The sequence below is a fragment of the Eupeodes corollae genome, chromosome 1, assembly GCF_945859685.1.
Source record: "Eupeodes corollae chromosome 1, idEupCoro1.1, whole genome shotgun sequence".
NCBI classification, from domain to species: domain Eukaryota; kingdom Metazoa; phylum Arthropoda; class Insecta; order Diptera; family Syrphidae; genus Eupeodes; species Eupeodes corollae.
The window spans coordinates 242,574,091-242,601,155 of NC_079147.1; the positions used below are offsets into that span (position 1 = coordinate 242,574,091).

Below are 27,065 nucleotides of genomic sequence, written 5' to 3' on the forward strand. Positions count from 1 at the left end.
GGAGATAGAGGGATGTCACAACATGGAGTGAGGTTAGTAAATTTTACCAAAATAAAAGAAAACACCCAAGGGTACCAGCTATGAACCGAAGCCTCTAAGGACGATCAGGGGAACATCGTAGTAGAACAGCAGTCTATGTTGAGAATATGGAAAAACCACTTCTTCAAATTATATAACTACGATGACGAATCGAATTTTGCTGTAAGGGAGATAGAACCGCTCAACCTCGGCGACCCAGATCAACAATTCCGCCTACCCGAACCCGACTACGACGAAATGAAGCTGCTGGGGCTGACGGCATCGCTGCCCAGCTATTCAAAGCAGCAGGCAATGACTTGGTAGTCTTAATTGCGCCAACTACAAACGCATCAGTCGCCTTAACATTGCATATAAGATCCTCTCTGCCGTATTATGTGAACGTCTGAAGCCGTTCGTCAACAACCTCATTGGCCTTTATCAGTGTGGCTTCAAACCAGGAAAGTCCACTATCGACCAAATATTCACACTACGGCAGATCTTGGAAAAAAAAAAAACAGGAATTTCATATCCATACCCACCATCTCTTTATCGATTTTAAAGCCTCGTATGACAGCATCTATAGGGAAGAGCTCTACCGAGCAATGCCTAGTTTTGGCATCCCTGTCAAACTTATCCGTTTGTGCAGAATGACGATGGAGAATGCACGCTGCTCTACCAAGGTCGGAAAGGATCTTACCAATGCATTTGATGTCAAAAAAGGTTTAGACAAGGCGATGCACTGTCAGGCGACTTCTTCCACATCGATCTGGAAAGAATTGTGCAAAACTCAACCGTCAACACTAGATACGCAGATGATAATGACATAATTGAAAGATCAAAGCGTGATGTTAGTGGAGCGTTTTTGAGCATTGTGACGGAAGTGAAGATGATGGGTTTAGTGGTCCATAAGGCCAAGACCAAGTATATGTTGTCATCAAAAAAGGACACTGAACAACGACGCTATACTTTGAGGTAGTTTGGGACTTTGACTTTGTTGAGGCCCAGGTCCCCCCGAACTGAAGCGCCACCTTAAGTAAGTAAGTAAGTAAAAGCTTGACGCCTTTGAAATATCAAGTGCAATAATTTTACTTTCTTCAAAAAGATTTGAAGATTTTTTCCACTGTTTGTTGAGATAAACCATTAGATCAACAGTGGATCTATTGCAACGAAAACTATACTGCCGGTCATTAAGAAGCTTTCGTTCTTCAAGATGTTTCTTACGATGGAAATCAATCAGCTTGACCTTGGAAAGAATGGACGTAAGTGCAAGGAAAAGGAGGATTCGCCTTTTTTAGGACAAATGCTGATTTTACAAAAAACAACTACTTTAAAAACACCTCAAAAAGTTAATAAAACAAAAGTCTACAAAATTACTGCAAAAAAATGGTAAATACTGATTTTCGACTTAAATATTCGGGTACAAAAACTTATTTTATTTACTATTTTTATTTAATTTCTCGGAAATATCCGATTAGCAACTTCTTTGTAAAAAAAAAAAACTAATAAAAACTGATACCAATAGTTTTCAGGTCTAGAGAATAAAACAAAATATTAACTGCAAATTTGTTATTAACGTAGACAAAATGTTTTCGTTAATATTTGTAAAACTTTTCGAAATATCGACAGACGGCCACGAATGGGAAGTTATCAGTGTGGTTCGCATCCCACTCTCCTTTTTTAAAATTTTATTTTAACAATTCTAAACCGAATTTAACAACCATTAATTTTGGTTAACAATATTACACCTCTAAAACACTTAGCAACAAAGTGTTCGCAGAACTATTACAACCGTACATTTCCTCTTTTACCTATTGCCTTACCTAACCTAACCTAATTCCCTTGTTAAAAATAGTAAAATCCAAGCGCAAACCCAACAAAAAAAAAGAAGGAGCGTCCACCGCTGCCACTACCGCCCGTTATTTATAGCTTTTGCTTGCTAATAGTTTGAAACCGTTCTTGCATTTCTTATATTTATTCTCATTTTTGTTTTATTATATTGTTTTGCAAATGGAATAAAAAATGAAACGAGCAGAATTCTAAAGTAAAAAAAAAATAAGATTTATGATCCAAGAGCATAGAACTTATTCTTTTTTGAGGTCCACAATTTTCCCTCTTAAATTGCTGTATACTTAATTTTAATCTTTTATATACGACGACGACGATGGTTGTGGTATTAAAAAAAGGATGGGAAAGATTTTCCTTCAACAAAAAGAAAAAGGGAGGAAAAATAATTTGGACCATTGGTATTCATTGTTGGCAATTATTCTACGTCCATTACACCCTCTTTTTTTCAGGATAAAGGAGTGTGTTTCTATTGTATGGTGTGTACTTTTAGGAACAATATTTTAAAATTAATGTCCTTTATAAAAACATATAGAAACTGGGAAGTCATCGGAGTGCATTTATGTTCACAACAACAACAGCAGCGGTTGTTCAGTAATTTGTTAAGCAAAGAGTAATCCATTTTGTTTAAAAAGAAAACGTGTTGGATAGAATTAATTCCTTGTTGCGATAAAGACAGGTAACCTTAAAATTATAAACGTGATGTGTTTCATCTTGTAGAACATTAATTTTAGTTAACTTGACTCTCCTGTAAAATATCAATTCAACGAATACAAAAACACGACATTTTGCACAAGCTTTTTATTCAAAAAATATTTCAAAAACAAACAAAAACGCAACAGTTTTTCCAAAAATATACCAAAATGCATACATTTCTTGGCCTTCAATCAACATCATTCCTGAAACTTGAATTTAAGAACTTCACTCTTTTTGAAGCGCAAAGTCGCGATTGAAACTCAAGCATCAAATTTATGCATGAACAACGTTATTTCAAGTCCAAAATCCAAAGTTAAACAATTGATTTGACTTTTTCTTGGTATCTCAACTGTGTATCAAAAGAAAAACAACAAAATTTACTTATTTTCTGTCAAATATAAATTCACTGCAGTGCGATTTTAATTCAACATTAGATTTTGATTTGCAACTGAACCAACAAACTTAAATTACCCTTCAACTTCTTGTAGTCGTCAGTGTGAACAAAGTGTTAATGAGAACTTTTACTGTGCAATCAATGAACACATCCATTTTGAAATCTTTTTCTGGTAATTTCATCTGTATTGTCAGTAACAAACAGTTCCAATCAAATGTCAAAGTGACAGATCGTTATTTCGCTTTTGTGAAGATGCTATTTGTGAATTTCTTGGAATTTATACTAATTCAAATAATATAAAGAAAATACATTTTCAATTCTTTATGATTTGTGGTTCAAACAAAGAGTTATAAAAGGATTGTTTTGTTTTTGTCGGAATGTACAAACCAAAAAATACATATATGTCATTCGAACTGTCAAATTCCATCAATGATAGAATATGTTCTTCTTTGAATTGTCAAATAAAAGAATGTGAAGTCATAAAACTTCTTGAGAAGTAAAAAGTGTGCAATCGGGCTCAGCCTCAAACCTCGGGAACTGTTTCGCACGCCAAGTTTTCATCCGTATACGTTTAAGATCAGTAGAATTCCTAATACGCCTGGGAAGACCTCGAAGGCACAAACACAGTTCTTACCAGTCGTTGAGACAGCTCCGTTTTCTTCAAGTGTGAAAGCTTGAAATGTTCTTATAAGTTATATTTTGAATGGTCTTAGGTAAGGATTTTAACTATTTCCGAAGAAATAATCGTGTGTGAATCACGCGTTGGTAAGGGAAAAAGTGAACGAAAGTTTAACGAACACTTTGGTAAAAAACAAAAAAACTGTTATTTTTCGTTGAGCTACATAAAGCATGAGATTCATTGAGACTACGAAAATTAAAAGAAAAATGTTTTCAGAAATCAAGCTTGCAATTTTGTAAATGCTCTTAATTTGGATATAAACTACAAGAAACTGCAACATGCTTGATTCCTATTATTAAACTGACGCCTCATATGTCATATGCAATGAATGCATATCAATTCTGCTGAGTTTCTTAAAGCTTACTTTAAATTCGTGTTAGAACTGTCTCATATGTCAAAACTTGAAACACATTTCAACTCAACAAAAAATTGAACTGCAATTGAATTTCAGTTTTGACATTTTTCTTTAGTTTATCAAATGCAAATATGGTAAATATTTTGTACGAATTAATGTAGAACAAACAAAACAACAAAGCATAAAAAATGTTAGTTCAATTGTCATTTTATAAAGTTTCTGAAAAAGATTTTGGACAATCAATTGAAAACACTAATTTAAGCTTCTATTTCTTTTTGTTTGATATTTGGTTTGACATTTGAAGGGATCTTAACGAATCTGTCATGTAGTCGAAAGTGACAGATTTGCGAGTAGACTAGGGTTGAAATCGTCCTGGTTACATTATAAGGTTGAAAGTTTTAGAAATTAAAAAAAAACTCGACTTGTGAAAAATAATTAGTATTAATCATTTATTAAGTGAAAGCGTCAAAATGACAAGGTAACACATGAAACACTTAAGGGCCTGTTATATTCTTTCGAATTTGACAGATTAAAACTCAATACGGTATTTTACAAATACAATTATTGTGAATTTTTAGATTTAGTGTTTTCTTAAACCCCTTACATTGAATATTAGTTGGGTATCCAAAGTGCCCACAAGAACTTACACTTCCATTAGTAACAGTAAGTAAAGGTACACAACTAAATCACCAAGAAGTCGTCCATTTACATTGTTTATGTTCAATAAGTAGACTTCGGTAGGTAGGTAACTACTATTTATACGCGTGCCAAAAACTCTAAAATGCCAAACAAATTTTCGGTACTAATGGTCACAACATTTTCTGACCACAGCAGTAGCGAAGGAGTCCTTTTAAATTTGGCGCTTGCCGACAACAAAATGGCAACGTTGAGTTGTCGTTCCTATGCGTCGTCGTCTTGGTCGTCGTTGTTGTCTCCGTCGTCGTCGTCTTGGTTCGTTCACTCCAACAACAATAACAACAATGTTACGACGACAATGCGTCGAATGGTACATGTAAACTTCTGAGGTATTTCCTCCGGCACAGGAGCATTAAAAGCATTTTGTGGTTCCGAGTTCCTTTTTTTTTAATTTTTGTTGTCTCTCCATTTTACTAATTCCAATTTGAATGCGGCTTTATTCTTGAGTTCGGGTCACCACATCATCTAGTAGCCAGTGCAAGAGCCAGAGGTAGCAGTCAAAGCCTTAACAGCAGCAACCCTTAACTTAGTTAGCAAAGCCGCACAGCACATATACTCGTAGGTAATAAGAGGGAACACAATGCGAAGCGAAATGTCCTCTATATAGAAACTATTTTTGTGGTGGAAGGTATTCCGAATGCCCATATTCTTCGTCGCAGCGGAATATTGTTCCCCAAAGAGACTTACCCGCACGTACCGCCAACAAAAGCTTAACATCGATCTAGCATTTCCGAGATTTCTTCTATGGTCAGCCTCAGAGCCTCAATGGAACCATTTTTATTATTTAGTTTCTTTTTTTTTTAATCTCTCGCTCTCAAAGATGTGGTTCTTTAATTGCCTCTCTGGCAATGCGGCAGGAATTCCTTAAGGTTTTTGTCTCGTGCCGCGCGAAGAAGAAGAAGAAGAACTGGACTCTCTGGATGCGTATATGTACCGACTTCTTCTTTCGTAAGTATATACGCTCTACGCACAGATGCGTCACATAAGACCACATCCATATCCACATTACGAAACAACAACAACAAAAAAGGTTATATGAAAAAGTCTTTCAGAGACGAAGGATGCTTTTCTCGAGAATGGCGCTTCTGGAATTTCATCTGTGTTCCATCACAGTTTTTGGGCTTATGTACGTTTTTCAATTCCAACTCTCGTTAATGCAAAGCAACCGTCGTCGTAGTCGTCTGTCGTTATTGACAACAACAACAACAAAAACTTGTAGAATTCTTAATTGAAAACATTCATCAGATCCTAACAACTTTATAATAATCCCAGATCCGTTTGCAAACAGAAATTGATTTAAGGACTCTAGCGCGTGGACGTCTCGGGGCGAATTATCTGCAATTAAAATGCAATCAATGTCAGATTTCAAGTCCTCGTAAATTTGTTTCTAGTTTCTGTCAGCCTCAGCAAAATGGGCTTGGATAGACTCAAACTCAGACTCAAACCCAGACCCAGACCAAAAGCCAAAGCCAGAGAAAAAGGTACATCTTTATGTACCTATACCTCTAACCTACTCTCCAACTCCCACATGTACCTATATCTACTATATTATATATAGTATAATCTCGTCAAGAAGTAGGTACCCGATGCAATGATGCAGCCGCCTGGAGATGCATCATAAATAATTACAGACTTGGCGTCGCGCTTCGTCGTTTCGGTTTGGTTTCATTGTGAAGAAAACCACAACACGCCCGCTGCGCCCGGCAACGCCATCGCTGCCGTCTTCATAGTCTCCTTAACGTTTATAGATATCAGAAAATTACAACCCAGGGAGTGAATCATAAACGGTTCAGTCACTGATCACCACCTTGGTAACCGCACCAAAGCGTTATGGTCATAAGGGACGAAACCTTTGCCATAGTGTGCTTCCGTAAATAGTTTTTGAATGTTTGTTGGGCTGGTTGGGCTCTGGCTGGGCTGAGCTGGTTGGTTTAGCAGCGGAAGGCGGTAGGGCAGGTTTATAGTGTTCTTTGATAGTTCGAGGCCCTTCAAAACCCCCAACTCCCTCCCCACAACCAATTCACTATTTCCGTTTTGATTTTATTCTCAAAAGGCTCTCTGTCTATGCCAGGGTGGTTGGTTAGTTGGTTGGTTAGGTTGGTTATTCATGGATGCTTTGATTCTTCTTATTCCTTTCCATATATACCCCAGACAGAAGAAGGAGTAAAGTCAGAGAGCGAGTGGAACTGTACGTCCATCCACTTAACGATAATGAAAAGATGAATTCAAAAAAAAAAACCAAGCCTCTCCTTTCCTTAGGCCAAATGTAAATTGGCGAAAGTGTTTTGTTTGATTCTGTTTTTGAAGTACCATTTCAGAATCAAGGATTTAAGCTTGAATGGTTTCTTTTATTATTCATTGAATTGCCCAAAACGATGATGAAATAAAAATGATATAAAAGTTCCATTCCATTTTCGAGCCAAGCCAACTAACAACTGAAGAGAAGTGACGACGAGAATTGACGATGGGCTGACGATGACGGTGGAAATTCAAAAAAGTTCTTTTTTATTTTCTATAAATTTTTGTCTGCCTTTTTTGTGTTTGAAATTGTTTTATGGATTCTTTTGTGTATTGTTATCCAAGACAATTCATAGTTTCCAATTAGATTTTGAAAAAAGAGTTTAATTCGAAAAAAAAAAACGAAATACAAGTTAAACAATAAAAAGATAACATCAATATCTTACTTGAAGCTCAAAGGAAGTCAAAATTGTCTGAAAGTTTCAATATTCATTTTTCATGTTTTGAAATTTGACAGACAAGATTTTATACAGAATTATTCTTCTTTTTCAATGAAAGAAAGTTGGAAGAAGATCCATATTAGTTTAAGCTAATAGAATACAAGTAAGGAGCATCAGGGTTCCCGCACATTGGTGAAATGTAAGCGCTGTTCTCTATACTTCTTTAATAAGGGCAGTTTTTTAACTTTCTGAAACTGAAAACGTTCAAAGTAGAGCTATGAAAAATTACTAAAACAATCAATTACAATTACAATTACTTGCAATTGAAATCTTCACACTTTTCCAATTACTCGAAAATGTAGTTGAAGAACTTCAATTACGTATAACATGAAGAAGCTCATACATTTACAAAGAGTGTGGTCTTCAAAAATGAGGCTGGGTTATTCCTGCTGTTGTAGGTGAGTCAGAGCAATATTAACGTACTTTTTGACACAATCCCAAAACCATAATATCAGCTGTCTTCGCGATTATCCTTCGCCGCTTCGAAGTTGCGACTTGACCCCTTCGGACTTTTTGTTTTGTGTGAAACCGTGAAAGCAGGCTGTTATTCTAACAAAGCGAAAACTAATATTATTCAAGCAAACTGTGAGCTACATTCCGAAACCATTAACAAGGTCTTGTCATATTGTAGTGACAGGATTTACCACAACAAGGTCAGCCGAGGCAGCCACTTGGAACGACATTTTGTTACAAATTTACCAGAAATCTCAATGATTTATACAACTCTGTCATACATTTTCCAGGAGACATTTTAAAAGCATCAAACAAAACAACGTTCACTAAGCAAGTGAAGAAAACAATTTTCAATTGGACTTTTGAACTTCAAGATTTAAACGAAGGAAGAGAAAGATATTGGGTTAAAATTCGAAATTTCGAAATTATTCGCAAATTTGGATGAAATTGTTTATTTTTTTAATCTTGATGAGCTTGTGACTTTTGAAAATTTTAACAGCTGAATAAGTTCCAAAATGAAATTCTTATTAATATCCGGAGTCAATTCAAATTTGGGCGAATTATAAAGAGTCTTGTCGTTTATCATTATTCTTCGAAAACTTGTCTACTTTTTTAGAATTACGTTGGATTAAACTTCGGAAGAAAATTTCCCAAAACTCTTAATATTATCGTAGAGAGCTTGCGATAGCAAAATTTCACTTTAAAGGTGTGTGTCTATTACTCCAGTACTTCTGCTAGTAAACTCTCACGAAAAACTTTCGGGGGACTCCATTTGAGAGCCAAATTTTAGAAATTTTGCTATCGCGAGCTCTCTGCTAGAATATTGAGAGTTTTCTTGCTGGGGTACTTTCGTACTCATGTCCACTTGACAGATTTCTTCTGCAAGCATATTATCAGTTGGCCATGTATTCTTACAAGCGAAGCGTTCCAGCTGCTTTAATTTATCGGCGCTGTTCTTAAAAAAGAATTTAAAAAAATGTTGGTTCAAACCGTGGGTAGTTCGTCGTAACCAATTCGGTGAGGGGTCTGCTCATTCAAGAGAGCTTCAAATTGAAGATCTTTAACAGTTTCGAAATGTTTGCCGTTTGTCGGTTAGTGAAATTGAATTTTTGACACAAAACATTGGACCCATAATTTTTAAAAAAGATACTCAATTAAGGGAAGCCATAACAGTACGCGACTCGCAGCCAGTTTACTCTCAAATGGACACCCACCTTTACGTGAGTATAGATAGCCTGGAGGTCTTCCTAAATGATTACAAAGGAGCTTATCTTATTTGGTGGAAGATTTGTCAGATGATTTTCGGTACAGTGCTTAGAAAATTGGTTTGGGATTTTGAGATTTCAATGACAAAACTAATGGGCTGGACTTAAGCTGCTTTTGGCCTTATCAAAAAGCTGGATCACCTGCCTAAAAAGACTTCAAATATTAATCTGATTGGTGAGAATATCAAAAACAGAAATCTATCTAAGGCAATGCTCACCAGTTCAAAACGCTCTTACTTAATTAACTTCCAGTACGAACCTATATAAGAAGCTTGATAAACTACGAGGTCTTATTAAGGTTGTTTTAGAATTAACAGGCAATAAAAGTTTTTAAGTTTTTAAATTTAATATGTTTAAAGTTTAAACACAGTTCAAGCTTTAGAAAAATAGGGAAGGATTTAATAGGAGATACAGGCCTTAAAGTGTTGAATATCAAAATCATTCCTTCTCTATGTGTTTAAAAGTTTAAAAAGCATCTGTAAACTTAAGAGTACGTCCGAAATTAAACTAAAAGTTAAAAAAATTAACATGCCACCAAGTGTGAGGGTTACGGCTGAATTGCTGAGGAGGATGTTTCAACTAGCTTTTCGACAGAATATTGTTCGCAAAAAATTCGGTAAAACAACAATAGGCATTAAATATTGCGGCACTGTTCAAGAATGGTTAATTTTGAATGCATTATTACAATGCAAGATCATACATTCTCCAATTTTCTTGGAAATAAAACTTTGTATAGAACTTCTAAAAGTTTTGTTCGAAACTTTGCTCACTATGAAAAGCTAACCCATGGTCTATCTTCTCACTTGTAGCTTGTTTATTTCACCAAACAGTGTAACAAATCTTTTCATTGTTTTGAAGTTTTTTAGAGTTTGGCATCAAGCTCTCTTATCGAAAATGCGTGCTTTTGGTATTTTATGAATCTTTTCTTTGTTGGGTTAGAAAATGCGTGCTTTTGGTATTTTATGAATATCTTCTTTATGGGTCAGAAATTACCTTTCAGATTCAATTCAAATCTGATATTCACAAAATTAAGCCTGGTGTGCCCTAGGGCTCCATTTTACTTCTGACGCTCTTCCTTATTTTTATAAATGATTTTTTGTCTGTAACTTCTAACAGTACACTCAGCTTTTAATATTCGTTTGTAGATTCTCACCCTTGTTCTTCGGATGTCGACTACCAACGACACAATATCGAAAACTCAAAAGCGTAACCCTTCCCCAATGCCACTACACTTGGGTTCTACTTGCATCGAAGACTGAACAGTTTTCAGTTCTGGGTATATGCACACAAACCACTTGTTGTGGAGTGATCACATATTTGACATCGCCAAAAATGTTGCTAAGTGTTTAGATTTTCTCAGGGGATGCAAGAAGTTTTTTACCCCTTTTGTTCTGGTTACAATTAACAAATTTATTTGTCCAAAAATGGGGTATAATTCTCATATCATAACATAATTGAGACTTTTAGATAGAATTCAAAAGAGAGCTCTAAAAGTTATGGGAGATCGTACCCTTACCGAGACATTTGCTTCTCTTGATCACCGTCGTCACAAGTTTTCATGCCTATCATTATTTCATCGTTATTTTTATAAACAATTCAACGGTAATACCCGTACTGTTAGGAATGGTCATCAGTTTACCATTGAGCTCAATTTTTGACGTATTGTTAAGTACAGGGATTCTTTCTTTAGCCGCACTACACGAATGTGGAGTGCTTTGCCAGGCTCAATATTTCCCACTCATTGCGCCGACATTCAAAACCAATGAGCTTCGGTTTATATTTTCTAATCCTTTCCTCCTTTCCTAATTGCTCGCACCGTTCCTAATCATTATAAGGGTATTAATGGCCCCTTTAGTGCGCTGACAATATAAAAAAAATTAAGTAAACACTTTTGAAAATGCGGGCACTGATTTTCAGTAGAACATTTTTGCAAATGTTGCTCGCTGTACCATAGTGAAAATGTTGATTTTCCAGAACAAATTGTTCGATGATTAGAGAAAAACAAAATTCTAAGCTGTCAGCCAGCCCCGCCGAGAGGGAGGGAGAAAAGGCGTGAAACCCCCCAGCCCCGGTATTTTCTAGGGGCCCGTAAAGTTGAAAGTAGTGAGGAGAGCGTTCAAACATACCTATTCCCACTTATTTTAAGGGCCCGAAAATATAAATTATTCATGCTTTTACGATCAGACTCCTGTTGGCATGTTATCTACCAGTCTATCAGTCACAAGCTTGCCGATCTGGGCCCCTAATTATTGTCATCATAAGCAGTTCACAGCCTTAACTTGTTTGGAGTCGATTCAGCGGAATGTTGAACTGCCGCAATCACATTTCTTGTTTTTGTTCAAAAGTGTTTCAACTTGTTTAGCAGCAGTGCCCAACGTTTTAAAATTCTTAATAAAGATGTACGTGGATCCCTTCACAAACTTTCCAATACAAGACGGTCAGCTAGAATTGATGCAGTGAAACCATTTGCAAATCATTTGAAAAACCTTAGAACATCATAAGAAGCCTTGAGTGATATTAATTTAACTGATGAAGCACGAAGAGATGTAAATGTCGTCCTGATGTCTTCGATCATTCCTCAAGCCAGAAACTTGACTATTGACGTTGAAATTCGAAATTCTAAATCTTGACAACTTGATCTCTGATTTGAACACTATTCAAAACGGATGGGATCAAATTTTATATGAATGCAAAGCAATTGCTACCAATTTTGCGAATTTTGAAGTAGAACTACCGACATTGAGTTTGCTTAATGCTATTTATTCCCAGAACTTGGAAACAATTTCCCCCAATATTTGTGTTGCTCAATGTGTGTTTTCCACCATACCTATAACTAGTACCGAACGTTTATTTAGCGTCTTTGCAAGAACAAAGAATTTTCATCGTTCGTTCATCAAAAGATCGTGTTTCCGGACTTAGTACACTATGCATCGAAGCACCTTTGGCAAGGAAATTGAATTTCGATGCAATTATACGTTGTGTTGCTGCTCAGATAGCTAAGAAAGCTCGTTTGCAAAAAGAAAATATTTCATTGAATGAAAACAAACTCTTATGAAAACATTGTGATAATATTTTAATACAAAGAAAAACAATAAGCAATATTTAATGTAAACCCTTTAAAGTACATATTTTATTTTACTCAATCGCTCAATTTTTTATTTTAACAGTAGGTATTTTTTTTATATTTAATAGACCCTATTATCAGTTACTAACATGTCGTTGGGAATATAGAATTGAATGTATGATTCTGTCCGGAATGTGATCTACTCGCATGTAGAATGATTTTCTATCCATCCTCCATTTCACGATACCCATAAGATTGATTTTGATTTGATGATTAACACTTTTTTCGGTTCACTTTGCAAACAAAAAATTATTATTTCCGTTAATTCCAACCAATTTTATGATATTCGTTATTGAAATTAGAACGTACAATATCAGTAGACATGAACTTTGAAAAAATAAAATGGTAAATGTGGGGGAGGCCCGAGATTTGCCTGTCCTGGGCCCGGAATTCCTGTCAAAGGCCCTGCTGTCAGGTCCATATTGGAAAACCCGATACATAAAAATGACACTCAAGAATCAAAATTATTCAATTTTCTCGAAAGTCTTTAATTAACTCAATTTTTTATTAAGTTTTCTAAAACGAAATTGGGTCTTCTACATTTATTCAGAAGTGGAAATTGTTCATAATTTTAAATGCTCTGACTTCTGAGAACTTCTAACTAATATGTTCATGGTGTCTAAAAACGATTTCACAAAATCTTAACTTACTGTTTGCTTTTTATAAAACTACCAAAAAATTGGTACAAAACATATGGAGACAATTCTGAAAGAAAGTTCTCTAATTTTAAAGCAAAAAAGCTTTTGAGTAAATTTTATATCTTTGATAAGAATTCACATTCGATTTGTATTAAAGTAAAAAAATGTAAGCTTATTTCATATTATTTTTCTTAAAACATATGAAATGTAAAAAAATACAAATATTTTTAAAAAAACATTTTTTTATTTCTTTCAGAAAAATAAGAATCTGCTGGATAATCTTTTATTCTCAAAATGAGAGACACCCGAAAGACTGACTAAAAACTAAAATTTAATTAATAATTTATTAAATAAAAACAAACAGTATACTAACAATTTTGTTTTATTCTGCCAATTCATTTAGTATTTTCAAGCTTTCTATTTGAAGGTAAGTGCTTTTAACAACATTTGATAAGTAGTTTTTAAGATGAGCCAAAATATGAAATTTTCAAACAAACACTACCAATTTTTTAACGAATCCATAAAAAACCTTTTATTAATCCCGACTGTTTTAAACACAACTTGTCATCTAGCTACGACTACTTTAATATATAAAATAAGAGAAAGTCATTAATTTAGCCAACTCTTAACATATAACTTCTTATTCACAAGTCAAACCAAAACTCCCCCGCGTTAATTCACGACGAATAAAATAATTTGCATAAAGAACCCACTTGCAAATATATGTATATAATATACATTGTATGTATGTAGATACAATCAACAAACATTATTTCAACAATAATAATCAGCAACAACTTTAGCGCAACAAAACACATCTCAGACAAGAGTGTAGCACGCTCGCACAATACCTTACCTGCCTACAAACAAAAATGTTACTTTAGTGGCTTTGTAAGTTTATTCGCCCGTCCATTAACATTAACCTTGAGGCAGATCCGAGAACCAAGACTTGGCACGAGTTGCTTCCAATATTCATTTTCATTCATATCGACTCAACTCATTCATTAGCTTCATTAGCCCACTCCAAAACATCACCAGTGGTGGTGGCGGCGGCGGCGCGGCGCGGCGCGTATCACCGCACCAAAGTTTGTCGTAGCGTACGTCCGTTTCGTCAAAATGCGACGCGCGGAAAACTATCTACCTATAAAGAGTATTCAAATACAAACATTACGACAAGCACCCTGGAGTGCGTGCGCTCAATGTTCGCAATGAGCTGAGCGATGAGTTGGCGCGGAGCGGCGCGGTGCCCCAAAGAAACATTTACACCCACGTTACAATGCTGGTGCGCGCCTGCGTACTGAAGCATTCAAACGCCCTTGCAGCAATACCCCCGCAACTTGCTATAAATCGCTATTGCGACGCCACGCCGCTGCTTACAGCCACCGCTCGCCGAACTTTCTGTGGATCTAGCTGCTTATACCAATTCGCGTACGTTTGCGCAGCAACAAAGCTACGAAATTGTGGTTTCTGCGCTTGACAGCTTCACTGCCGGTTGCATGCCCACATACGAATACGGTTCATTCAAAGATCTAAGCTATATCACCTCCAAAGGCCTCCATAGCTCCATTCAGAAGTTTACAATATTTTTCTTTCTTAATTTGACAAAAAAAATAAAAAAAAACTACGGTACGACTTCGGACACATGACTTTGCCCCAAGTTATAATTTAATATGTTTCTACGAGTATGTGCTGGACTGACGTCATGAAGTTGTCACACTCTCGAAAGGTGGTTTAGCTAATCCAAGACCACCAGCATCAGCACCACACAAATCAGTGTCATTAATTCCACCATCTCGGTGATAAATATTTCATTCACAAAATTGGACCGGAATTGATGATGGAAGCTCGCACCGGAAGATGTCCACTTGTTGCGTTTAAAAAATTAAAATTAAAAATTTATGAAATACCCGTAATATCGATGATGCAATACTCACTCGCGTAGCTGGTGTTTCAAAGAAGAAGCCTACACACCAAGTGTTATAGTTGTGGCTTGAGTTGAGATGGAATTTTAGGCGGAACCCACATAAAGTTGCTACAAGCTTTTAAGTAACAGAGAATAGCGTAGGATAACAAGTACATAATCCGAAAACCTTGCTCTTGAGGTTCATATACTCTCAGAATCGAAGACAGTTTAGTGTCAAGTTCTAGATAGATACTTATAGAAGTTCAACCGAGACAATGTGATAAGCTTTTTTTTGTCAGTGAGTCTTTGATGTTCTTAGTGGACCTGGACATTAAAACTACCTAAACACTTACCACAAATTTAATGGCAATTTAACGAGGGTCTCCACGATTCGAATTCATCAAAGCAACAAAAACAAAGGTCACTTCGTAGGTGGCACAAAGTGTTAAATGTCGGTAGTTAGGCAGGCAGGTTAGGTATACAATGAGCTTTTGAAATGATGTTAGAAAAACCAGAAACGTGCCATTGTTTTTTTTTTTCTTGTAAAGCTGATGTTTGGGCGGGTGGAGTGATGTTTTCGCAAAATTTTATGGTTTGCTTCTTTGGTTGGAAGAAGAAATTTAAACTTTTATGTTGATATTAGCAACGAAATTTGTAAAGGTTTAAGGAAGAGATGGCCAAAGGAACAATTATATTTTTCGCTCTATAATGACGAACTTTTTATTATAAAGGTTTCACATTGAAGTTCGTTTGTCTGAATTTGGTCTTAATAGTGATTCGACAAAAGTAACCTTTAACTGTGTAGGAGATGAAGAAATGTTTAAGCAGTTTTCTTTAAAAACTTTGATATTCATAACATTGTTAGGGTGTTGACGGAAGTTTCGTGTTTTGTTTCACTGTCAAACATCTTCAGTTTGGTCTATAATTTAACCATGAATCGTCTTACAAACGAACAACACTTGCAAATTATTGAATTTTATAATCAAAATTCGTGCCTTGTTAGGAAAGCTCATCGCCCGCTTCTTCCATTTTATGGTCAGTTTAATCGACGTACTGAAGCGGCTATTCGGGCTATTGTTACTAAATTCAGAACCAAATTTACATTGTTGCAAATTAAAGCACCAACACGCTTAAGTAGATTGCGAACTGAAGAAAATATCGCAGCTATATCGACCAGTGTTAAGGATGACTATCAAATATCGATTAGTCGTCGTTCGCAGCAAATGGGCCTCTGTTACTCAACAACGTGAACAATTTTCAAGAAGGATTAAGGTGTGATGCCTTTCAAAATACAGTTGGCACAAGATTTAAAGCCGAAAGATCTACTGCAACGTACAATTTTGGATGAATGGGCTCTTGGAAAGATGGCAAAAGATTCACTTTTTTACCAAAAAAATATTTTCAGCGACGAAGCTCATGTTTTGGCTCATTGGGTACGTAAATGATCAGAATTTTCGATCCCAATTCATCCAGAAAAAGTCACAGTTTGGTGCGGTTTATGGGCGGTTCATTGGACCGTACTTCTTTAACGATGATGCGAATCGGAACGTAACTGTGAATGGTGAGCGCTACCGTGAGATGATGTCCAACTTTTTTTGCCCAAAATGCAAAAGCTTGACTTGCATGACATGTGGTTTCAACAAGACGGTGCCAAATGCGACAAAGCACGCGCAACAATGGACTTATTGAGAGGGAGTTCGGTGCACATTTTATTCTACGTTCGGGACCGGTCAATTGGCCGACTAGATCTTGCGATTTAACGCCTTAAGACAATATTTTTTGTAGGGCTATGCAAAAGCTCATGTCTATACAGACAAGCCAAAATTGAAGCGTTTATTCGTGAGATGCCGGCTGAAATGTTGGAAAAAGTATGTCAAAATTGGACTAAGCGGATCGACCAGTTGAGGCGAAGTCCGTCAAGGTCATAATCTCCAAATGTTAAATTATATGAACCGTACTATCGATTCAAATAAAGATTTCATGCATTTTTCTATAGCTTTTAAAAATCACCCTTCATATATGACTTCCACGGCTGCCTCAGACGTAGTCTAATTTCAGATGACGCAGCGAAAGTTGTCCTTTAAGTCGTCAATCGTTTTGGGCTTATCATCGTAGACTACTGATTTCATATATTCCTACAGACAACATTCAATCTTGGAGATCAATTCACGCACCCGTTACGTGGTGTGTAATCATTGTAGCGTCTTCCAAGCGGACATTTTAGCGATCAAAGAGGTTCTCTCCTGACTAAGAGAAAACGTGATATCAACTATTGATATCCGCATCTTCTCTGACAGTCAGGCTGCTATTAGATCTCTTGACGGTGTCTCAACCAAATCTCAAATGGCCCTCAATTGTCGATCGTCTTTTAGGGAGATGGCGCAGCAATTTAACATTTACTTCTGTTGGGTGCCGGGCCACATAGACATCACAGAAAATTGTAGAGCCGATGAACTCACTAAAAACGGAACCATCATACCTTTTTCAACTGAAAGGGTGAAGATAGGTATACCGATAGCTGCATGTAAACTTCTGCTAAAAGAAACAGCTTTTGCGATATTAAACTCTGGTGGGTCAATTTACCAACATACGCAGCCCCAAAACTCATATGGCCTTCACAGGACCTAAAACGCTCTAAAGACTTGTTATCTCCAAGCAGGCTTCATATTACCTCCCTAATAGGTGTCCTTACGGGACACTGTCTTATAGGCAGACACGCAATACGACTTGGTGTAGCCTCAAATGACTTCTGCAGGAGCTGTATGGCCGAGGAAGAAGAGGAAACAATTTCTCTCCTCCTCTGCACTTGCCCTGCTCTTTCACTAAGACGCAAACTTCATCTGGGAGATGATCTTTTTATAATCCCAGTGAACTAGCTTAAAAGGATATCAAATATCTCCTTCGCTTTATAAAAAGCTCAAAACGGTTCGACTAGTGGGAAGTAATTCTCTAGATTCATGTGGTATCACAATGGGCTTTCTCTTTTGGCCTGAGTGTGTGGATTCTGAATCCGCAGCCACTTTAACCTAACCTAACCTACGTGTAAATATAAGATTACCAAAGGTTTTTTTTTAAATAAATCAATTAATGAACAAGCTGTGGGACATGTAGGTCCTGCACATCAGGGTTGTTCAATTTATGAGCGAAAAACATAGTAGTCATGGAAAAGATAGTCACCATTAAACATTGGAGTTAAAATATGCCTCTTAAAAAACACCCGTTTCAAAACTCAAAAGTCATCATATTTCTGTCATTTGGTAGGACATGTTCGGAAAAGAAACAACGCAAATTGGCTTTAACGTTTTAAATATAGAAATGGGAGAGAAAATAAGAATGGAGTAAAATATTCCACATTCTTGATGTGCGGTTAATATAATTGACAGAACGTCCAATATTGCTTGAAAGGGGGAGGGTGGTAAGAAGTAACGCTTAGTTGACAGAACAGTGTTTGTAAAAATGATGATAAAATAACATAGCCTTGCCTCGTCGCCAATTAAAATTTAAATTGAATTTTTAAACTTCGACAAAAGTTCAAATAAAAACTTTGCGTAAAAATGAAAAGTCGTCAACAACCAAACAAAATTTGTTTGAAAAGTAGAATCCTTTATTTCATTTTCAAATCTCCTTACTTCTCAAATACAGTTTAAAAGAGAAAATTAACTAGAAACGTTTAATATATAGCTTTGCTTTACCCTCGGTAAAGTACATTTTATTGCCAGCTGAGGAACTGTAAATTGAAATTACCTCAAAGGAAAGGCAGCAAGCTTTATTTTCTAACAATGTACTTGCTTATCAACTTTTAACAGCGATGCAGTAAACCCGACTTCAAAAACGGAAAGCTTTTGCATTGCGCATCGACTTAAGTGAAAATAGAAATTTCTCTATTGGCTGCATTTAAATTTCTGTTCAGCAGGGGAAAATAAAGAGCAGTTGATATTCTTTGGTCTGCTCACTTTATTAAAACCAGCGAAATTTTGGAGAATAGTCTGAAAACAATTGAACTTAATTTTATATCTTTTCGAGCTCGTTTAACAGTATTTAGCAACATTTCTGTTTTTATTATATTTTTGAGTTATTCGAACGCCTTTTTTTCACATAAATATGTAATAAATGGTTCCCAATGTGGGTCCATCTATAAAGAGTACTATCTTCTCAAATAAAACTTTTAAGTTGACATTAAATACACTTCCGAGATTTATTAAGTAAGAATTAGTCTTTAGTATTTGAAATAATATCTCATTTAAAATTACTCTTAATAAGTTTTCAACCGACAACAAAGTTTGTGGAGGCGTCTACTTTAACGGACTAAATCTATGTTCCTCATTTCGTCTTCCCCATCACTGTAATGTGTTCCAGTCAGAACTTCTGACTATCAAAGAAGGTCCTTCTTGGCTCAGAGAAAACGTGATATTGATTATCGATATATGCACTTTCTCAGATACTCAAGCTGCCATAAAATAATTGGACTCTGTCTCAATAAACTCAATAACAACCTGAAACTTCCGATTATCTCTTGTCGAGATAGACGAGCAGTTCAAAATTCACATTATTTGGGCGTCGGGTCATAGAGACATTCCAGGAAATTGCAACGATGATGACGAAATTGCTAAAACTAGAGCAACTTTAGCCTTGATGGTCAACAAATCCAACATCAATATGCCTCTAAGTACTTGTAAACTTATGCTAAAACATGATACCATAGACAAAGCAACCCGCTAATGGTCTTATACAACCACCTGTCGGTCGGTCAAATAAATTATTTCTATCATTGCTTGATACTAAATTCTCTAAGCACCTCATTTCAGTTACTAGATCACACATTAGCTCCTTTATAGGTGTCCTTTTAGGGCTTTGCCTAAAAGGTAGGCATGCTTTTCGGCTTGGCGGTCCTGGAAAAGATGTTTCCACTAGTTTCATGCATTAAGAAGAGAAGTAGACAATGTCTCCATTTTCATGTTCATTCTGCGCTGTCACAAAGAAGAAAACTTCACCTTGGAGGCTTGAACTTTAATGGTCCAAGTGATCTAAGAATCTCTCGACATCTATTTATATTTATTGTCCCAAACTTTCTTAGCTTACTAGAGGAACGAGTAAGGTAAATCTCTAGATCCACGGGGTATAACAACGGACCAACTAGTAGCCTAACTGTGTTGGTTTTCCCGTCAACAGCCCTCTTAACCAAATAAATTTCGAAAAGTCGTGGTTTATCTGAGTTAACTTAATTATTAAGAGGCTATTCTATTCCTGTAGTAACCGTGGCATGATGGTTAGTCTTGGGTTCGAACCCTGCCTATGCCATCTAAAGTTTTTCTACAAGTACTGCCTCTGGCGAGGAATTGACAAATTCTCCAAGAGTAATTCTTGTCATGAAAAGTGCTTTCTCAAATCAGCCGTTCGGATTCGGCTTAAAACTGTAGGTACCTTCCATCCCTGATAACAGTACTACTACACAGGAATGGTTGAGAGTTGTAAGTAACTAGGCCCTAGTTCTCAACGGACTGTTGCGCAACCCAATTTATTTATTTATATTTTTTAGTATGAGGACATTTTGACGAAACTGGCGTACACAATCCAATTACAAATTCAGCCCACAAAAATGGTTTTTTAAGATCAAACGTTCTCGGCAGGCAAATAAATAAAATCTAGATTCCAAACAAGTCGCTTGTTACAATTGCTGTTTGGATTTTGACATTTTTTTGTTGAAACCAAATACCATTTAATGTTTTTGAGGCCATTTTCATCAACAAAAAAATACTTCAAGTAAGTTCAATATAGAGTTTTGATTTGAAAGACTTGCAGAACAAGGTCCTTCCGAAAAATTCGACATATCATGGTTTTAGCACGCGTCGAACCATAGAATCGTTTTTTGGCAGAAATAGGAACGTCCAGTAACGAAAAATAAGTCACTACACTAAGAGTTATTTTTTTATATTGGTAAGAATAAAAATCAAAAATTGATGGAAACACTCTTAGTGTTCCTGTTACTGACTTGAAGCATGAAGACTTTTAAAAAAACACTTTTTTTATACTTTCCACTAGGGTACATTTATCAAGACTTTCTTTTGCATAAAACAAAATTACCAATCTACCTACAAAAAAAGTAAGCAATAACTCAGTTCAAGCCAAATGACTTTTTCAATTCCATTGATTTTTTAAGTTTATTCAAGTTTTCTACTTCAATTTAACATAACAAAAAAACTCAATTTTCCAGAATATATATTGACTATTTTACAACTTTATGCCCGCAATAAACACCACGACGGCGGATACCCCAGCCCCACCCTTATAGCTTTTAACATCTTACTACACCATTATCTGCTGCTGATTATACAGTTTTATTCTTTTATTAACTTTTTTCAGGAGTTCTTCGACAACCTCTCAAAATCATTTCAGACTCAAAATAAAGAAACAAAAATTTAATAAACATAAACAAAAGTCAAAAAGTAGGCATTTTATCCGATGCGATGTTGAACTGAACAAAGCTCTTAACTTCATAAATTACTTAATTAAACCTTTAATGATGTACTCTTGTCCTGCAATTAAATATTTTATTACATCATTAAGCATCATTATTCTGAATATTGGATTATTTATATTAACATACATATATATATTATCTGAATTTGAAAAATAACAACAACAACAAAAAAGTTAGCCAAATAGCAAAGCATAAGCTCTCTGGCTCTGACTCTGACCTAAACCAAACCATTATAAGAAGACACTACTCAACTATTCATGGTCTTTTATAAGTGACATTAAAATTAAGATGAGCATAACTTTCAAATAGACGAAGTATATAATTCCGTGGCGGCCGCCGCCGTAGTTCCTATAATTATTTTTCTTCTACTTTATTAATTTCTTTTATTTTTTCATTGGAATTAAATTTTAAAAAAAGATGGAATTCATTTGAAAAGAAAAAGAAGAAAAGCGAGATACTTAAGGACGAAAAATTCAATTAACAACGACGACAAGGAAGATGTGAAGATGTGAAGAAATGCAAGAAAATCATATTTAAATGTAATTTAATTCAATGAACATTTAACATCCCCATAAACCGAATACAACACACACAAAAATAATTAAAATAAAAAGTAAAATAAAATTATAAATTCACAACGAAGAAAAATGCAATGAAAAGTAGAAAAATTAAGGAAAATGAATTCAACAACGACGATGATGGGAGGACAACGAAAAAAAATTAAAATAAAAATAAAAAATATAAAATGTTTAAGATGTTCACTTTTTGGTTTGTATAATATTTATATATATTTTATTTATTTGTAATAATTTTTTTGTTTTTAAATAAAAAAAATAATAAATTAAATTAAATTATATTTTCATACTAAATTAAATAATAATGAAAATTAAAATCGTTAAAACAAAAATAAGCGAATGCGCCTACCTTTTTCTTTTTAAACTCTCTCTCGCTCACGATTGCAGATCCACGATTTTTAATCGTTTTACACTTCTTAAATACTATATAATTAATTAAGTTATACAATTTTTGTTTTTTTGTTTTTTTAATTTTCTAAATAAAAAATTAATTTCTTAACTTATGATATTTGTTTATTTTTTAAAATTGTTTTACTTTCTGTCTGACAGAAATTATTTGTTTGGAATGTCGTTTTGTAATATTCGTTTTTTTTTAAATTTAAGATTAAAATTAATTATTATTTTTTTTCTAATTAGTTTTGCAATTTAAAGAATTTTTATATACAAAAAAAATAGAATTTGTAATCACAAAAATAAAAATGATAAATATACAAATTTAAATATTTTTTAATTGAAAAAAAAAAAATACTTTGTTTAAGTTTTATTATATTTTTTTTAATTTTTTGATTTTTTAAATATTTTTCTTACTCAAACTACACAACACACAAAGCCAAAATAATATGCAAAACTACACAAGTTGCAAAATTAGTTGTTTACAAAAATACAGACAACTTTAAATATTTAATTTTGGAAATTAAGAAAGATTCAATTTAAGGCTCTTAAGTTTTAGTATTTATTACACTGGTCCACGAGATAATGTAAGTAGTAATCAAATTATACTTTTTCTAAAGTTTTTGATGGCTTTAGTTCGAATTTGACTTCAAAATCAATCTATCTATCACATCAGTGTTTTGAGATAAAACCTTTATAAAATTCGAAAAGTCTTACATTAGGCGTTTTTTTTCAATAAGACTCAGTATTAATTCGAAATTCCGTTTAAAAATATCCAAAATCTGATTTGGTTTTCTCAAAATTATAAATAGTTGTAAAAAGAATGCTGAAACATTTTTGCTTAAACGGTTCTTAACAGAAAAACGAAAAACTGTATAAAAGCGATTCGTAGTCTTAAGGTTGACATTAAATTTTCAAAAAACATTGAAAATTATGAAAAACTGATATTGAAAACTGGTACTTTGACTTTGAGTACATATACTGCGTGTCACATGAATAGGGAAAAGCAGTTTTCATGACGTTATTTTTAAAACCCTTAATTGCCGAAACACAAACACGCTTCGGCTTTGCCTGATTTTTACGAGTTCAGCCATAGGAATTCAACGCATGCTATCACAATGAAGCTTCGACCTCATGTTTCATTTGTAATGTTACGTAATGTTACTAAAAACGGACGCTCTAGTTCAAATTTGCTGAACATTTGATTTGTCTGACAGCTCAACAGCTGTAAAAAAGTCAATAAACAAAAAGCATTTGCTTTTGGAGGGTTATTAAAATTTAATTTCTTCGATTTCAAAACTCATATTTTTTTTATTTTGAGAACAAAATATGACAGAAGTGCCCTTTAAGAAATGTCATATTGGAAGTGTCATTCAAACCAACCTCGAAACAGGCCCAACGTAACGTAGACGAAGCCGATGCTGAACCGTGTTTGTGTTTCAGCCATAAGTTTTTTGGAAAACCCCAAATATGGAATGAATGAGGTATGTATTAAATAGCAACAATTTATCTTCTTTGAAGACTTGTAGCAGCTATATAATTCGCAGTTGATTTATGTAGAAAATACGGGTCAAGACAAGGTGTAATGGTCATCTTCTGATGAGCCCAACCATTACATCGGGGTAAAACAAATATATGAACATTTTTATGCTGGTTTATATTTATTTTCATGATTTTAAATTATATTTATTAAAAAAAAAAGGTATGTATTAAGTTTTAATTACAAACAAAAAATTGGGATTAAGTTGGTAAATAAAAGTTTTATGGCGGTTTACCCTTGTTTTTTGTGTCACATGAATAGGGACAAGATCTAAATTTTCCTATTAAGGTGTTTAAAAAAGGATACTCCGATTCTTTGGGAGCTTAATACGAATATTAATTTGATAGAATTAAGAAGTAGGTAGGAAGGTGTGAGCTAAGGGTCTAACCAAGGAAATTAAGCCAAATTCGAGCTTACAACGATCTCGGCAAAACCATCCGTTGTTTAGCCAGCAAAATTAGAAGAAGCTCCAATTTTGTAGAGAGGTGTGAAAAAAGCACTAAAGAAGAGTCAAGCAGCTGCATAACTCCAGAAGAGCGGGCAATAGTAAGAGCTCTTTCAAACCCAAGGCTTTCCTTTAGTAAAATTAAGGCAGGAGCTGGGGTAATTGCTAGTAGATCGACTGTTGCTCGAATGATACAGCAAGCAGACCATATACCGCAGCAAAAAATGAAGAACAAACCAACGCATGAGCCAACACCATAATTAATTGTTCGGCAATAACCTATTACGGGACCGTGGGGATGGATTTTTAAAGCTCTAAAATGACAGCAATCGCTTGAAAATCGATTTTGAAACGAGCTTTTCCACGATGGACTTCCCAACAACATATTGCACTAATACATTCCACACGGGCAACAAAAGCCTGCATCTCCTGGCCTAAACATCAAGGAAAATGTGTTGGAATGACTTTTAAATAAAGTCTACGAAGGAGAACTGTAATACCAAAAAACCAAAGATATTATTGAAGCCATAAAACGGTCCTGGGCCCAAACATCGCTCAATTATCTGACAGTACTCTATGAATCCATACTCCACACGTTACTTAAATTCATTCAGAAATCAGGAGGCAGCACACATTACTGAAAATTATTTTAATCCATTAAATTAAACCAATGTTTAGTGTGGATGGTATGTGGAACGCGAATAAAGTTTGACAGTTCGTAGAAACCACACTGAAATTCGTTACTACCAAACTGTTTTTACAATATTTTCCTGTTTTAAAGAACAAAATGTAAATTTTATTATCCTAACAATAGTTTCAATTGGTTTCTTTAAATTTAAATATGTTTTTGTTTGAAATTGACTTTTTAAATCACGTTTGTTCGCCAATTCGTTCATTCGTTGTTCGATTTCATGTGCAAGGCCTTTAAAGAACTATTCACATGAGCACATCCAACGAATGAACGAATATTCGTTGATTTTGACATTTCTTTCACATGAGAGATTTTAATCCGTCGCGAATGAAGTTTGACTTTGACAATTGTTCCACAGCCAAACACCATTCACCACCGAAACCAAAACAAGAATGATCTTTTTAGGTTAAGTACGAGCGAGTATTTTATTCGTTGCGAGTGTGGATGATGTGGAACGTGAATAAAGTTTGACAGTTCGTATCAACTACAATTTAAATATATTAATATATGATATTGAAAAGAAAAATATGCCTCATAAATAAATTAGAAACTATATTGCTATCGTTTTGTTAAGATTTTGTGTGGAAATATGTCTTCAAACTCACATTTTATACTTTATTCGTCGTTCGTTGGTCGCGCTGATGTGAATACGGCTTAAGGGTTTAAAAACTATTGGCAAATAAAAAACGAAAAAAGCTTGTCCCTATTCATGTGACACGAAGTGGATAACGATCATCAGATTTTGGATTCGGAATCAACTCTTAAATTTAACTCTAAAACGAATTATTTGAATACATTCAAGGTTTTTGAAAACTTCAAATGGAGTCAAATGAAGACCCATAAATTATTTCATAACAAATGAGAAAACTTATGAGAGATAAAGATACTATACCGTAATCTGTATCTAGAAGATAGAAATATTTACTATTTATTTTGAAAAACACAACATGTGTTTTAATTGAGCCTTAAAAACGCAGTTTTTGGTTGTATTTAGAATTTTTGAAAGGGTATATTTTCAAAACCTGATGTGATAAACAAATTTTAAGACGAGATTTGAATATAGGACATCTAATTTTTCAAAAAAATATTGATTTGTTTGTAGAGCAGAACAATACGGAATTTTTACGACCAGTGCAGTTTTTATTAAATGTATTAGTTCTTTAAAAAAAAACAAAAAAGATTTTAAATATTTCAAAATAATTTGCATCTATGAACAACCAATTTTACAACTTAAAATATTTTCAACATAAACAGCAAAATTAAGCCAAACAATTTAACTTAGATTTGTAAGCTTTTGGTCACGCCCATCTTTTCAAGATTCAATATTTTCAATTTAGATATTATTTTAAAACTTACCCCATCTATTTTTTGTATATATATTTATATTCTAAATTCTAGTTATTATAGTCCTCGTTTCTTTGCGAATTGTATATTATTGCACATTTGAATGCAATTGCCATAGTTTCAAGACGTTTTTGTTTTAACTATTTATTTATAATATTATGCACTTAAATCCATTTTTTATTTTGAGATATCATTTGATTCTTTGTTTCGTTTTGTTTTAAGAGTTTTCTTGTTTATAGGGTAAAATAAAAAAATATATATAAATATTTAATTATGGCACTGTTTTGTCTTTAATTTAAAAAGAAAAAAAAATGTTAAAAAATTCATTGTAGCTTATTTAAACCATAAGTCAAGTTTGTTTCTTTGAATTTAAACATTTTTGTTCATTTTTTTTCTTTTTATTTTGTATCTCTGAGATTATGGCATTGCTTCTTTATGGCACGGATATTTTGTGTTTCCTTTTTCGTCTTCTGTCTCTTCATCTTCTTCTTCTAATAATGACTAGTTTCATAAGTATTAATTAATTGCAAAGTTTTTAAATTATATTTTTATTTTTAATTTCTTTTTTTATAAATAACAAAAACAATAAAGAAAAACGATTAGATAGAAAGAGAACGAAAAAGAATCTTATAGATGAATTTAACTAAAAAAAATATCATATCCTAGATAGAAAATTTATTCATTATTTGTTTAGATCGATCTAGTATTGATTTGAGGTTCTTCTAAATAGCGAGATCATTGATCATTTCTTACTTTCGCTTTGAACTTTTGCAACTGATTGATTGATTTAAAGAAAAAACG

General features: G+C 34.3%; 1 protein-coding gene and 1 long non-coding RNA gene across 2 annotated transcripts in view; one reads left to right on the plus strand and one right to left on the minus strand.

Moving 5' to 3' along the window:
• LOC129953882 (uncharacterized) overlaps window positions 1–13,325 on the plus strand; it is an 84,416-nt gene extending 71,091 nt beyond the window's left edge. The window contains exon 3 of the long non-coding RNA XR_008782606.1: window positions 13,155–13,325. This is a non-coding gene — a long non-coding RNA (uncharacterized LOC129953882). The remainder of the gene's footprint in view (window positions 1–13,154) is intronic.
• Window positions 1–27,065, minus strand: part of LOC129953881 (serum response factor homolog) — a 220,768-nt gene that overhangs the window by 131,758 nt on the left and 61,945 nt on the right. The gene's annotated exons all lie outside the window — the stretch shown is intronic.